A 17,123-nucleotide genomic window follows, 5' to 3' on the forward strand; every position below is an offset into this window, starting at 1 on the left:
ACAGAGGGTTAAATTTAGTAAAAGAGAAAGGGAAAAGTCCAAAGAGAGATGCAGAAGATGGGAGAAGGAGAAGGTGCCTGTGCCCTCATCCTGTCGCCTGCCGTTTTAAGTCAGGCTCTGGGTCATTAATCAGACTATCACAGCAAAGTCTGAGGGAATTAACTATCTGTACTGAACAGGAATTAAACACACACAAACACACACACACACACACACACACACACACACACACACACACACACACACACACACACAAACCTGCCCACACATACAAAGTGCTGCACAGACAAACATTTTACCCATTTTACACATGGTTAGACACACTTAAAAACAAACACAAACACATATACAAGCATGCAGAACTTATTTTCTAAACAACACGGTGTGAAATTAGAGCTTTACAGTACCACAACAAACGATAACGTACTCAATCCCACTGTGTGCAAAAGGGAAAAAAACAACTATTGCTGGTACTTTATGTGCTTTGCTCTTGAGCAGGGCATTGTTGCCATGCAGAAGGGACGAATGGAATGTGGTAAACCCAGCCCTTGCCCCTTTAGACTGCTGCTACTTATAATACTGTCAAATATGAAAGAAATGTGACACAAAAAGGAAGAAAATTTCTAAAACCCTGTCCATGTCAGAGATAGCTTATGCTTGATTAAAGTACAATCTCTGCTTGAAAACCATCAATAAAATGGATTACAAATAGTAAATGAACACATTGCATTAAGTATTACATTGTACAAATCTGAGGACTGTAATACTGATGCATTGGTTTCAGCCAATCAGCAGCAGCTGGTAACAGCAAGACCCAGCACTGTCCACTTGGGCGTTTGGAGAAGCCTCTGAGCTGATTTAATAAGAAGGATCTAACTGCACTCACCCATTTTGGGCCCCTCAGTTCTCAGTGCAAGTGTACCTTTAGGGCTCTCATATCTGTTTTTTCTTAGGGAATCCACAAGGGAAATTTCTTGTAAAACAAAAGCACTCTCTGCCATAACAGAACCTGGTAACAAGATTAAGGGTCTGCAGCCATGCTAGCGGCTCTGTGAGGCTGTACTTAGGCACTGTTCCTTTAAGCTAAAGGCTAATGTTATAATGTTAAGATGCAAGCTTACAAGGGCAATGCTAATATACTGATGTTTAGCGGATTTGATGTTTACCACGTAAGCATGCTAACACGCTAACTAGTACTAATAGTGCATTGTGCAACATGACCTCATAAAAGTCTCCTCTATCACTATCACATCTATAAAAAGTCCTAAGAGATCCTAGCGGTGGAAAGTATTGAAAAAATACTGAAATTGGTAATGCCAATTTCCCCATTACAGCCCATGTACTAAATAACAGTACTAATATTAATAGTACTAATAAACAGTACTTTTAGCATGTATATGTAACCGGATTGAAATTATATCATTACTTTTACGGTTGAAATTTCACCAAATCCTGATGAATATTGTTTTCTATATGTTTAAGATGTGTTTTATTGCCTATATTTATGTTGTATTCAGACCAAGGTGTTAATACCTGTACTGTCACTTTAAGAGGTCGCAGGCCTTGTGCTGTCATTCAGGTGCTTCTCTCAGTCCGCACCAGACTAGCTGAGATCACTAGGGGGAACAAGTCACTCTATTTGCAAAAATGGATCAATAGATATAATTTGATTGTAATGGTCAATTACTTAATTATGAATCTTTTCTCAGAAAGCATTCCCAATAACGTTCAAGGAATATAATTCAGTTTTCAAATCTATACATAATGGCATATTAGAATTAATGAAAAGTTATAAAAAACAAAATGAAGTTACTGGTTTTAATTTTACTCTTTATATAAATGGTATGGATATTATGAGCAGCACTTGTACTAATAAGCACATTAGAAAATGCTTTCAAAATGTAAAGAAAATAACACCTCGTGGGAAATTTTTCTGGAATTCTCATTTTACTGATGTTAACTGGCATAGAGCATGGCTTGTTCCCTTTAGATATTGTATCACAAACAAAGTTAGGGAATTACATTTGAAAATATTGCATAATATATACCCTACAAACCTATTTGTCTCGAAATTCACGCCTGTTGATAACTATTGTAGTTTTTGTAAAACAGAACAAGAGTCGTTAACCCATCTTTTTTATGGTTGTTCATTTTGTATTGCATTTTGGAAAAGCTTTGAAGATTATATGGTATCTAAAACAAAACATACAATCACACTTGAAGGGAAACATATTATTACTTATTTTGAAAGTAAAGATAGAAAGTTATGTAATATTGTAAATCTCTTTATTTTATTAGGTAAGTTTCATATTCATAAGGCAAAATGTTCTAGTTCAAAACCATGCTTCAAACTATTCCAGGTTGAATTTGACATTTACTTTGAGTCTCTTAAGTCGGTATCCAATAAGAAAGCTATATTAATATCTGATGTCTACTCCAATGTATTTGTTTAAATACTCCTGCTGACTACATTATTAATGATTTTTGGAAGTCTGTCCTCTTTGTATCTTTATTTCCTGTTGTTTAGTTTATTATTTTCATTTTTACCTTGATATTATATTATTTGTATATATTCTTGCATTTTATTTGTATATATATTGCAATGACTGAACCTTTGTAATAATATATACTATTATATTATACATAATATATTATATATATATATATATATATAATATACTTTTTGAAATAAAGTTAAAAAAACAAAAAACAAAAACCCCAGACTAGCTGAGAGGAGGTAGTGTATTATTTTGCTCAACATTTATTTCGGTTTTTGGACAATGCAAACCTTGTTTTATGCATGTATAAATGTTAGTTTCTAGGTTGTGAACATGAAGTTAATGTGTCAATTGAATATAAACCTTGTAAACAGACTTTTTGCAAGCTTTAAAGTAGACATGTTTCCACATGCTAATCTACAGGGTTTTCTGTATGTTTATCTACTAACAGGAGCTTGAGACCTGTGTGCTGTGTGGAGAAGACGGCATGTTACAGAGCCTTATGTGTTTTTGCGCCGATCCAACTTTTTCATTCCCGATACCGATGCCTGGGCTTTGTGTATCTGTCGATACCCGATACCGATCCGATACCGTTGTTGAATTAATAATACTCTGTATACCTTCCACCTTATACCTTCCTTCCACCATGTGGAAGAGACTAAAGGCACCAGACTTTCCTAACTAAACATTACTTTCCTAACTAAGACAAAATAACATAGATGTAATGCATTGAATTCTTATTTATTTGTACACTCAACTCTTCCAGCATGCGACACACGTTCGACAGAGGGGAAAAAACTAACAAAACTGGATTGGCCTGTGGATCTGTTAATTTTTCCAATCCCCGATCCAGCTATTTTGTCAATATCAGGACCGATATCTGATCTTAATATCGGATCGGTGCACCTCTAATTTGTACAGGTATGTGCATAATGTTCATTATAATTCATCTGGCATAGTGTTTACATGTGTTTACACTGGTTGTATTAAGCATGTAAAAGAAATTCATGTTAAATACATTGAGCATTTTATAATTTATTTTATTCATTTTCACATTTTTATTTAAAAGTATTTTTGCTGTTAATACTAAAAGTTGTATCAGTCATGTATAGGGCTGCAACAACGAATCGATAAAATCGATGAAATTCGATTATTAAAAAAGTTTCATTATCGATTCGTTGTGTCGTACAACTATTACGCCACTCAGTCGCAGAGATAAAAAAAAATTGAGTCCAGCGCAGAGCAGAGCAGCGCATCGCGAAAGAAAAGAAAAAAGAGCAGAGCAGGGGTAGAGGAAATACGGAGAGAGACCGGAGAGACCGGTAACGTTGTTCTGAAACACATGGCGGAGGCAGAAAAATCAGTACGACCTAAGTCATCCAAGGTGTGGGAGCATTTCACACTAAATAAATCGAAAACGTGTTAATTGCAAGATAAGCAAAAGTGACATGGCATGGCATGGGCGCACCACGGTGATGATTCAGCACCTAAAACGTAAACATGTTGGAGTCCTTGATGAGGAGGAAGGGAGGTCAACAGCAGGGTAAAGTCACTACAGAATCCTACTTTCTCCGTTTTGAAGTGAGGAACGTAACGTCCCTCCAGTAGCTCTTCTGGTGCTGGTGTTTACTCGTTATCCAGCTTGACAAGCATGACAAGCTTTACTACTGCAAACAGTAGTAAAGCAGGCAGGACTAAGGACACATTTTTATTCACTCGCCTTTTTTGGCCCATTCATTTTTCAATCTATTGTCATGTATATATTCTGTGCTTTGTCCTATATCAGTTATTGTTGACAAATATATGTGTGTGTGTTGTACTTTTTAATTTCATTTTAAAATTCTTTTATAGCACTTGGTCATCTTAAGCTGTGTTTAAATGTGGTGTATAAATGAACTTAACTTGCACTAACTACAATGATGGTAATAACTGAATGAATAAGCTTCAAGTGTGTGTGTGTGTGTGTGTGTGTGTGTGTGTGTGTTTGTGTGTGTGTGTGTGTGTCTTGTCTGTATCTGCTCTTTGGGTTACTTACCTTTACACAACTATTAACTAAAACAAGTATGTATGTAAGTATGTATTGAGTTGATGTAAATTAATGCTTTTGTTTTTTTATCCGATTCATCGATTAATCGAAAAAATAATCAACAGATTAATCGATTATTAAAATAATCGTTAGGTGCAGCCCTAGTCATGTATGTATGTGCAGTCCGTGCCAGACTAGCTGAGAGGAGGAGCTTGAGACCTGTGTGCTGTGTGGAGAAGACTGCATGTTACACAGCCTTATGTGTTTTTCTGTTGATTTGTACAGACAAATCCACCGTTCTGCCTTCATTAAAAGAGCAACCAGCAGCTGGTCGTGGTCGTGGTCCGGGTCCTTCCTTCACTCAGCACAACATAGAACACAACGCAGAACATACAAGGGTTAATGGACGTGCATCCAACCTGATATGAAACTGTTAAAGACAATGCACGCCTGTTACATATAGAGCCAGCATATTTTCACATGTAAATGGGTGAATTAAGGGTTTATTTCTTGTTGGAACAGTGGAAAGATGAACCAAGACGGTTTTTGATAGTTTCATTTTGTTTCTGTCCACTTTGAATGAAGTGTGTTTTAAGATGATTAACTTACTGTTTATTTACATGGAGTTTGGTGGGTTTGATGATGGGGATATCGTGGCTGTTTCTGTTGCAATTAGTGGAAGATTACCCCTTTTTCTCACAAAATGCTTATATAATTACTATAATTACAAAGTAACAGCTGATGCTGATGGGAATGTTAGTTTTACAGGTATTTAGTTATAAACCAGGGTTTGGACAGCTGAAAGTTTCAACCTGACTAAATGAAAAGTTAAGTGATCACCAAAGTTTTTACAATTCATCCTGAGTGAGACAACAATTTGTCCACCAAATTTCATGGCAATCCATCCAATATTTGGTGAGATTCAGTCTGTACCAGAGTGGTGGGCCGACCGACATTGATATCCGGAGCACTATATTATACAGGTTTGCCATGATAGACCTGAGGGATTCATGTCATGAATTGTTCCCAGGTACCGGGTGATCTTGCGTGTGTTTTCATGACAAAACGTAGTTTAGAGACCAGACATACTCATCGTAGATTCCTCCTGGTGAAAGATCTTGTAGTGTGTGACCACCTGTTGTCTACAGTTGTGTAGTGTGAACCACGACGACCTTAACCCTTAGATGCATGACCTACCAATACCTACACTCTTCCATGAGTGGGGTCAAAAATGACCCCAATTAGAATGAATGCGTTTTATGCTGTAAACTTACTGTAAACTGTAAATTTCTTTCATTTTGGTTAAAGATGATGATTTTTATTCTATTTTGATCAACAAAAGAATTATTTCATGTTTGACATTTTTATTTATCATTTTCTATTTAACATTTTATTACAAAACAGCTTTTGAGAAAGGTAAAAAAGGTAAACATCCGCATGTCCACACATAAACACACGCTGTCTTCTCTCTTCTCACTGTGAGCAGCTGTTACAAAGTACCCTTTTCTGGCTGTGAGCACTGCACACAGGGTCACTGCATTTCCAACAACTATTTCTGGCTTTGCGGTCTTGGTTTCTTGGGCACATCTTACACCTCTTTCTCTTCTGTTGGCCCTGTCTGTTTCCCTTCTGTGGCTGTGTGCAGCTTTTGTCATCCCACACCTTTCGATTGCTGCAGTGATGAAGGTTGGTAGGCATGGGTAATCTTGCAGTCGACTTCTCATATTAGGCATCACAAGCTCATGTGAGAGCTCTATAAGAAAGCGCTGCTGGGCGCTTGGTGATACCTGCATAGAGTTCAGGGTGCTGAGCCTTGAAAAAGGAGTAGGCATTCAGGGTGGCAAAAACAATCACGTTGTACCACAGCAGCATGGGCCACCTCTGCGTTTGGCATTTACAGGTGTAGGTGCCAACCATCTGGTCCACAATATCTACATTGGTTGTAGAAGTGGATCACTTCTGTTTTTTCTTCCGGGTGTTTTCATCCACTGTTTTGCTATGGTGTATTGTGCTGAGGAGCAGAACAGCATTTTCCTTTTTTCCAACATAGCTGACCATGGTCATGCTGCCATTGAACCCAAATTCAGTGCTGAAGAGCTCCCTGGTCTTGGAAGCTTTCATCACAGGAGGGATGTCTGGCTTATTTTATTTTATAACAGCACATATATTATGAGGTATAAAAATTATGATAATACTTACATGTATGTTGCTGTGTAAAAATAACTTTCAGGATGGTGAGACTGCTGGCATTAGATGTGTGGATCAACAGTAAATGTATGCCTGACAGTTGCAGTTGATAAAAATCAAAGATTCCTAGGGTTAACCTTTGAAATTCCATAGAAAATGCTTGGGGTCATTTTTGACCCCACGTATGGAAAAGTGTGGTACTGATACAAAAAATGCAATTACTTAAAAATATAACAATTAGATACAAATCCAAATGGCCTCATGTCAAAGACAACCTATTTGAGGAATACATGGAAGATTAAACGATAAAAATGTAAAATCACAAAGATATTGCAAAAAAACAACTGCTGGGGTCATTTTTGACCCCACTTATGCATCTAAGGGTTAAGACTGAATCTGACGACTTTTTGTAGTTGTGTAGTATGAACTAGGTAAGCATAACTAGGGTTGGGTACCAATCACATTTTTTAATAATAATAATAATAATAATAATAATAATAATAATAATAATAATAATAATAATAATAATAATAATAATAATAATAATAATAATAAAAACAATTGAGATACCAGTACCTAAAATTTGGTTCTGGTACCCAACTATACCTTTTTTTTAGAACTTTCCCTCTGCAATAACAAAAAAATATTTCAGTTGTAAAAATAATTCCAAACCTATTTATCACATTAACATAGAACATGTTATTTATTTTGAAGATTTTACACGCCATACAAAATATAACACCTCCCTCTTCCCTCCCAAACCCATCCCTACAACCTCATCAATTATCAATAATTATCAATTATGGGAATGATCACATTTCATGAACGCACGACTCCTCATGAACAGGTGGAGCCCAAGTTTGTGCAGTTGAGAGAGTTTAGTGAATCTGACTTGGAACACTAGTACGAGCAATCCTCAAAGCCCATTGTCCCTGAGATGACACAGCTTGTCCTTAGTCCGACAACAACACCTCAGTGAAGATGTATGACAGAACATATTAATTGCATCCCTTGAAGGTAGACATAGGGTTTAAGGAGAGCCATGACAACAATATGACACAATGCTGTCATATCAAACATTTAAGAAGATTGTTGAAGACATACAGCATCATTTCATGTGATCCAATTAAGTTATTATGGTATCCTGAAGTTTCCTTAATGTGCTCCAGTGAGCATGCCACTCACGGATGCAAAAAATAATGAAGACTTTGCATTTTGAAGGATGTAAATCTTCAAAACTTCATCAATCTGCATTTGTTGTGGAGGTTCAAATAGTTTACTGTGCTACTTGTTAAAATACAAGTAGGTTAGTCATGCATGTCCAACTGTTTTGAAGCCACAAGGGAAAAGAATGCCAGTGCTATTTACACTCACTAAAAACAATGAAGAGTTAGTTAGAAAGTATAGATGGATTAAGAAACAGAGGCCGAGTGGGAAGAAGAAAATGAGAGGTAAGGAATGCAGAGAGGCGGCAAGTGAGAGGGTAAGGACTGTTTCTGTACATAAATGCATTCTGATGGACACAACGTGCATGCATATAACCCCAAGATCTCCCACCAGGAGACTGTCATCATGACCTATGCAAAAGGAAGAAAAAAAAGTGCACTTGCAGATGTGTACACAGACAAAGCTGTCGGTTACATTGTTAATAAAATGTCCCCATTCAGGCTGATCTTTGTAGCAGGCCATTCTTCACATCACTTATGCGACCCAACTCACACACAAAGAGATTGCCGGTTTAACTAAATGCACATGCTACATTCAGCACAAATGCCACACAGTCAAAGATGAGAGGATCATCGTGCCACAATAAGAGATAATTCACAAATTTGGAGGGGATGCGAGCTCCCTTTTGATGATTGGAACATCTCAGTTGGTTAGTTCCATCAACCACACCCTTGTTACACTGCAGACCTAAGCAATTGCTTCTATGAAGACATGGACACACACACACACACACACACACACACACACACACAGAAACTAGTCATCACAAGTGGCTGCCAGGGTAATATGGGTCACTGCTCCCTCAGCTATGGCCTCACTTCTGAGAGGCTGAAAGAGAGAGAGAGAGAGAGAGAGAGAGAGAGAGAGAGAGAGAGAGAGAGAGAGAGAGAGAGAGAGAGAGAGAGAGAGAGAGAGAGAGAGAGATGAGAACAACAAAAGAACAGATGGGATCAAGAAGCAGTTGAGGTGGTGAAGAGCTTTGGCATGGGCTATTTTACCTGGGGACATGACTGTTTTATTTTTTTCAGTAACACATTGGTTCTGTGGCCACACAGACCTCGTTTCACTGTGGCTATAAAGTTATTTTACTCTGACTATTTAATGTGTGCGTTTAATGTGATATTTTGATTGCTGTTCTAAATCTACTTTGGACAAAAGCCGTAGTGTTTTTACCACACCCGCTGTCATTAGATCTTTTCTTTACGGTGCTGTATTGCCCACTGTATTACTGAGTTAGCGTTACCGGGAGGTCACATAGTTGCGATGAATGTTTTGCTCAGACAGAAAATCGTCCATTTACAATAAGAGAATACATTACAGATGCATCGTTGCATACAGAAACTTTGGATATATCGTGAGCTAAACCAGGTATCCCTGTCACTGTGTCACGAGCCAAAACATTAGGAGTTTGTTGTAGCAACCAACGTAATAATTTAGATTTATATAACCCATTTCATGAAACCCACGGATGCTTTACACAAGTAACGTTCCTGGGGGACAAAGGAAAAGAAAATAGTAGGCCAACACAAACACGGACTAAAAGGAATAAAACGTCTGCACTAAATGGAAGGGGGCGTAATTTAATGTCGGCTACTGACGTACAACCACATTGCGCAATCTAAAGTTATTTTATGAATTAAATAGACTTATTACATACCTGAGGGCCAATTCTGGGACGTTTTTGAATCATTTATAATCCCGTAGTTCGCTCCCTTCTGTTAAAAGCCAGACCAAAGATGGCTCACATTATCACCTGTTGTCTTTTACTTTCCCTTTTAGCTTTTAGTTCTTAGTTTAATTTCCTTCTTTTATGTGATGGTTCTGCCCCAGTATCAGCCATAACTACAGCAGAACTTCTAAAATAACATTAAAATACAATTAGGCATATGTAAAGGCATCTCTTGCTTCCTTTTACCTGGCTCAGCTGGGTGGATACGCTAACACTGACTTTTCCGGTGTTACAAAGAAATCTGTGACCCGTCAGAATGTGTTACTGTAGCGCCGTCTACCTGCCGCAGATCATTCTGTGATCAAATCTGACCCGGGCAGAGGCATTAATAAAAACTATATAAAAATAGCGTTCTTTACACTGTTAGTCTCGTTTGCCGTTACATGTAATTTAAGACCATTGTATGAAAAATGACAGAGCTTTAGAAACATTAAAAAGTTACATATAGTCACTTTAAATTGGTGTGGGCTAGCGTGTCGAAAACACACTGGTCATTTTCATTTCGGCGCCCATGTTATCCAATCTGGCTGTTCACACCGGCTGCGATTAGGAGTGGAGTGCTGGCCCATGTGCTGCAGTGATAGCTTCAGCATCTCTATATTCTCCTCTATTTCTTTCGCGATGGCTTATGGAGTTGTTTTTCAGGGTAGGACAATCTCTCTATAAAATATTTCAAATGTAATGGTTTATGTTAAAAGCGCCAGAAAATAAAGTGTGACTCAATCAATAACTTTGTAGTATTTCACTCTCAAGCTGCAGTCTTGCATCACTGTTTTGGACTTCAAGTTATTATTTGTGAAGATGTATAAAATTCCAAAATAACAAAACATTTTTTATTTAATGAATAATTGAAATGGACCTTCGGGAAATAGTCTCTGCATCTCATTGAACACTTTCAGAAACACTTTCACTGTGAAATCTTCATTTGTTTATATCTATTCATATACTTTATACATGAAAAATACTCACATGCCATGCATTATATGCATACCCACCCGTTTAGGTATATGCTGCTTGTTGGTTCATTCCCCATTTTCAGACGCCTATCTTAATTTCTTCAGTGGTTGCATTATTGATTGCATCCTGCTCTCTCCTGATAATGGCTTGATCAAGGTGTGCATCTCACTTCCCTGATTGAAATGGATTCAATTCACAATGAAAATCTGCCGTCATTCTCAATATCCTGCTCAACAAGCAGGCACGCTGATGGGTGAAACAATTACAGGAGCCAAATAAAGTGAAAGAGAAAGTTACCCCGTCTCTTTTTAATAGGCAGGTACTCTGATAGAAAGACACAGGAAGTCCAACTCATTTATCTGTCAAAATGAAAGTCTAAATGAGTCAGATAAAAAGATATTTAGGCTAATACAAGACAACTACTACTTTCTGTCAAGCCACTGTAAAACTAAATCTTCCTCTTGTCAGTCTCTTTTCCAGTCCTATCATTGTTTGCAAAATAAAAACTTGGATTATGTTGCCAAGACAGGCATGTAAGGCACCAGCATACATCATTATTTCTAATCTTTCAGTGACTTTCCACAGCTGTGTTTTGTGGGGACATTGAAGGCAGCATGTTGGGTATTGTTTTGTGTAGTCAAGCAGATGAAAGCTTAAAAATGATCAGAATATTGTTAAGGGGAGGAGATAAAACTAATACTAGTTATTTTGCAAACTAATTCTAGACACCATGTACAAAAAAAATAAGGAAATATTGATTTTAAAAAGTCTGTTCACAGGGAAATAGATCACATTAAACGTTACTACAGGTTATAAAATGAACAACTAAACAAAATTAGCATTGGCTTGTCTTGTTGACTGACTTTTCATAGAACATTTGTGAACAAACATTAACTCCTGATCAAAGCTTTGAAAACTAGTTTGATTATGATTTACCTAAATCTGCCAACCTTTTTTGGTGCAGTGGACCCATGATATGATTGGATCTCTAAAGTTGGCAAAACATAATGGCTCCCCTCCACCCAATTAGTATTCACCCCGACAATGGTATAAATAAGAATGCTGCTGTGCGAGGTCACGCCGAGGATTCCCATCGCTTATTACGTCAAGAGATTTAGACTAATGCGATGGAGAGTGTTACTCAAACAGAGAAATCTAACAGTAGGATTTCCCTAATAAGCCAGTATGTCCTTGAACCCTCAGAAGTATTGCTGTGCATCCACAGCCCCCTGAGGGAAACGTGGTTCTTTTGAAGAACATGAGAGATGCTGATTATCATGAGACACAGCAATATCTCTCTCTCTCTCTCTCTCTCTCTCTCTCTCTGTGTGAGCATCTGTTGTGGAACAGTGTATCATCTTGTCATGTTTAATTTTAATTTTACATGTAGTTCCAGTAGGTGGAATGTTGTATGTAATGTACACACGCGTTTGTAGCTCCCAAGTTAGAAGAAACTCCTAAAAAAGAATGGGTGTAAAGTCCTAACTATGAGACTCCTTAGTCAAACAAATCAATATCAGTTTGCACAACTCCTCACTACTGCGCCAATGAAAAAAAAAAACACACACACACACACACACACACACACACACACACACACACACACACACACACACACACAAAGACATGCATCAGCCACACCCAAAGAAGCAAAAACTCACACTCCAGTCCAACACTTTTAATAAATTCACTTTCATGCACAAATGGACATTTTGGAAGTGATCAGCATTTTGCTGTTTGGCAGAAACAAATGTGGAAGACCATACATAATTATGCAGCTCTATTTGAAAGGGTAATTGTTAACTAATGGCATGTGTTGTGAGCACTACTTTGCTTCTTCTGAGAAGAAGAGGGCTAAAGATGGGGGGGTTGTAATGTGTCACAGGGTACTATAGGAAAACAGAGGTCAGACAGACAGATACAGTAGATTCACGGTTACATTAATAAAAAACGTATGAGACTGAGAGAAAGAGTATGAGAAAGTCTAACTAGTAACTATCTCTGTCCCAACATATTAATAAAGTCAGTTGGGAGGAAAGAATGAACAAGGAAGAGAAAAAGAAGGAAAGCAGAACAGAAGACGATACTAATTGTGGGTAGGACAGAGGAGTGAGGATGAGCTTCAATACAGATATATTTGTCCTGTGCAACAATCATACGTAATTAGTCCAGGAGTATCAACTGTAAATATCATGCATTCACAAAAGCTCTGAGAGAAAGAGATTTCCCGTTACTTTGCAGTATAGGTGTCAAATTCATGGTATTAGTGCAAACCCCATCCATAGCTATTTTCTTATTGGCTGCAGATTGCATTTAAGGCCCGGTCAAACCAGGAGAAAGTGGCACAGCAAAAAGATCTGTGTCTTTGCAAAATATAGGCTGTGCTAGAGTTTTGCATTTTCATTAAAATTTCCACGTTAAAATTCACGCAAAAGATTTGGGTGGATTTACTTTCACCCACGAGCAAATCCACTAATTGCAATGATTCTGATATTGATTCTAAACTGCTGGTGGCCTTACGGAATAAAGGGTGCAACCAGAAAATCTTGCTGATGTAAGATTAACATTTATAAAACATTTCTAGATTTCAAAAGTAGAGAACACCAAACAAATTTCACAAATTATCGGCTCTCAAATCATGGACACACTGAGATGACAAGATGAGAAAATACAGCTGTATTTACATGATGGCTGTTTGAGTCTCTGAAACGCATAGCGACTACTGCTAGCAATATTAGCATTGTAGCTAAGGTGGCGCCCTTTAGTACATGTTACCATGCCACCGGCAGTTTTAGAGTGGAAAATACTGCGCCATTTAACGCGGAATGCTTAGTAGTAATGTAAGTAATGTGAATACACCTTAAGGCTATCTTCAATATTCTTTAGTCTAGTCAGTTATGCATCTCTTTTTCTTTCTCTTTCTCACAAACCCACATATACTCTCTCACCTACAAATTCTGCACAACCTTTCTTTATCTGTATTGCTGAAAATGTGTTTAAGGCCACATTTCCACCACTGTCCTTCAAAACTGTGGCCTCCTGGTTTAAAGTCATATTTCCAAACTTGTAGATGACTTGTGTCTTATTGTCTATATCATTCACTCTGGTCCATTTAGGCGAAAATTCTTTTCAGTACAGTTTCAGTCCAGTCTCTCACAAATACCAAATAAATGACGCTGAATTATAAGGTATAGGTCATAGATTCAATTCAATTCACTTTATTTGTCATCACAGTGCAAATTACTAAATAAAAAAAGTATATGTAATAAAAGAGCTGAAAAACAAACATTCAGACAGCACAATCAGTCCATAAAATAGGAACATTTACAAAAAAGTGCAGTTCAGTGGCATCACACATCACATTGACCGGTGACTAGCTGTCTATGTGTTGGGGGGGTCTAATGTGGTCATTAGAAACCGGAGGACAGGTGTGTGTGTGTGTGTGTGTGCGTGTGTGTGAAGAGAGGGGATGCAGTACTTTGATTATTTGTATAGCTTGTGGGAAGAAAATGTTTAGCATCCTACTGCTCCTACAGCTGATGTTCTTGTACCTCGTCCCAGGTGGCAGGAGGGAGAAGATTTAATGGGAGGGGTGGTAAGGGTCCTTAAAAATGGAGATGGCCCTGTGGATGCAGTGCTTCTGGTAGATCTCCAACAGAAAAGGGAGGGGGGCACCAATGATCCTGTTAACTGTCTTCACTATCCTGTTCAGCTGTTGTTTTTTTCATAGGCCTTGCAGCTCCCAAACTAGAAGTGATGCTGTAGGTCAGTATGCTTTAAATGGTGGCCCTGTAGAAGGTGGTAAGATGAACCGTGGGGAGACATGCTTTTCTGAGTCTCCAGAGGGGGTGGAACCGCGGCTGTGCTCTTTTGATGACTGCTGCAAGCAGTTCAGGGGGGTCAAAATCAATCATATTAGTGTATCAAAACTCTCCTCCAATTCTTTGGTGGAAAAAGTAGAGAAAGAAGCACATGTGAATGTCACGTGATTTCAATCTTTGCGATTCCTCTGGTTGTTCTCACCTGATTCCAATGATTTACACCCCTTTACCACTCTCCCTCTGTCCTACCCTCTTCTTCTATTGTTTTCTATATTTTCCTTCATCCACCTTATTTGTTGTATCCCAATCTGCCTTTCCGACTCTCCTTGTTCCCTTTCCTTTTTCTCTGGCATATATCATGTCCTTGCATGTGACTCATTCAGAGCCACGTACTTTCTGCTGTCAGCAGTTCTCTGGGTAAATAAAGAAACACACGTAGATACCAAAGCGTATATTCCTGAGTAAGCACTGACATATGATGAGCTCTGACTCTAGCATATCCCATGAGCCTCCATGCATAATGCTTACACATACTGTACTTTGCATCCACCCACGAACGATTATGCTAGCTGAAAACACTACTTTTAGACCAATTTAAAACCCTGCATGTTGTAGGCCTACAGTAAATAAAGTTAAAAAAAAATTCTGGTATTAATAAGGTTGATATAAACATTTTGCATTGTTGTACAAATCCTATTTGTATCCCTAATTCAGAACTCTTCGTCCAACAGCAGCTACCTTGTTAATCGTCTGAGAACTGGTGTATTTCATTTTTTATGTAAGTACTGTCAATTTAATATGTATTTGTATCTGTTGCTTTGACAGTAAGTACCTTTCTATTATTTAGTGCCACTAAATCTTCTTTCAAATTAAAATTCAACTGAGAAGCCACTGTGCAGCAGGCTGGTTTCTCCTAAGCCTACACCATCACTGTATTTAAATGCAATTTAAGTATTTGCAGTTTGAAACCTGACACTGACAGTTTACAATTTTAATGTAATTATTGGGGCCAGCTTACATTCACACCCTTGGTTAAATGCTCCTTAAGATGTAGTACTCCTACCAAATGTTCGGCCCTAATCCCTACTCCCCATCAGTGTCAATTTTTCAATGCTAATTACAGAAGTTCTAGTGCAAACTTCTGGCTGATGAACTCTGCACAAAAATCCTATTCGAATGGAGGTTATCTTCAGCAGTGTGCATGTAGTGTGACAGAATCCTCACCTTGACCAGTGTTGGGCAAAATGTAATACATTATAGATTACTAGTTACTGTCATTTGAGAGTAATTAGTTATATTACAATATTACTGTCTCTGAATTGTAATGCGTTACACTACTTTTGCATTACTTTTGAGGCATACTTTTGAGGCATTGTTGTAAAATGTTTGTGTAAAGCACTTGAATAAGAAATTCATGTTGTTTAGTTTAAAACACTCTAAAGGAAATGGTCAATTATAGTGTGATTAAAACTCACTATTTACATTATTTACAGTACTTGATTTACAGCTGATATGTGAAAAGGTACACAACCTTATTTGTTTAACAGTAATTTAGTTTTACTGCGAACCGTCACAGGAAGTGCTTTTATTTTGAAGTAGCCTACACGGAAGTTGTCTGTGTACTCTTGCTACAAGGGGGTAAGCTTCGCTTCAGAACTTGAACCTCCTATGGCGCCATTTTGATGCTACCAAACGATCACCCCCCATTAGCATTCCATTGACTGCCATTCATTTTGACGTCACTTTGACAGCAAATAACTTTACATCTGAAGCGTTTAAAGACTCTATTTGTCCATTGTTTATTTCTAAAGAAACACGACAATGTATAAAAGGCTCCATTACCTTGTACCTCACGTTTTGGCTCCGTAGCAGACGTTTTTATAAAAATAGGCTAACGATTGTGTCATAACCACGCGACTTACTGTCGCATAGTAGCGGAATTACCGTATAGTACAGGAGAAGCTCGCAGGCAGTTTCGACTTACATTTGCTGTTTAAGTTTAATTACTAATGTTAACTAGCATTTTAGTTAGCAATAATTAGCCTGTGCCTATGTTATCTCCTTACATATACCTACGCTCTCCGTCTCTGCAAGATTGGGAATGATTGAGATTTCTCTTGGCACAGCTACCAGAAGACTTACAACTTTCAGACAGGTTGCTCACGTCACATTTACGTTGTCTCTCTTAGTTGGAGGCTGCGCAGTAACACTCAGCCATCACCGGAAAAGTGCTTCTAATATCCTTCACTGGTCTCCGTCCATAGCAACGGGATCTGTTGGTCCATTATATACTGTCTATGTCTTGCTAGCTTACTGAGATGAACGTGAGACGCTAGATGCAAAACATGTCTGTCAAGCTTAAGTTGCTCACTTTCTTGTTTGTAAAACTGCAACATATTGAACAGTAAATGGTCACAGTAAAAGACAAGCGTTGTTGGTCATCATTCAAAGCCATTCCACTACAGGCATAGTTACTCTCCACGGCTGATAAAATGCAATGATATTATGTGTAGCAAGCCTAAACATTAATCCATGACATGTTTATATCTGTCAACAGCTCCGACACACTGCTGTCCGCCCTGACGTACCGTCATCTGTTGGGACACAGATGTTGTCTGTACCGTCTCTGGTTCTGGCTCTGACCACGGGAACAGAGACAGGACAGCTCACTTTAACGC

The sequence above is a fragment of the Sander lucioperca genome, chromosome 5 (assembly GCF_008315115.2).
Source record: "Sander lucioperca isolate FBNREF2018 chromosome 5, SLUC_FBN_1.2, whole genome shotgun sequence".
NCBI lineage: Eukaryota > Metazoa > Chordata > Actinopteri > Perciformes > Percidae > Sander > Sander lucioperca.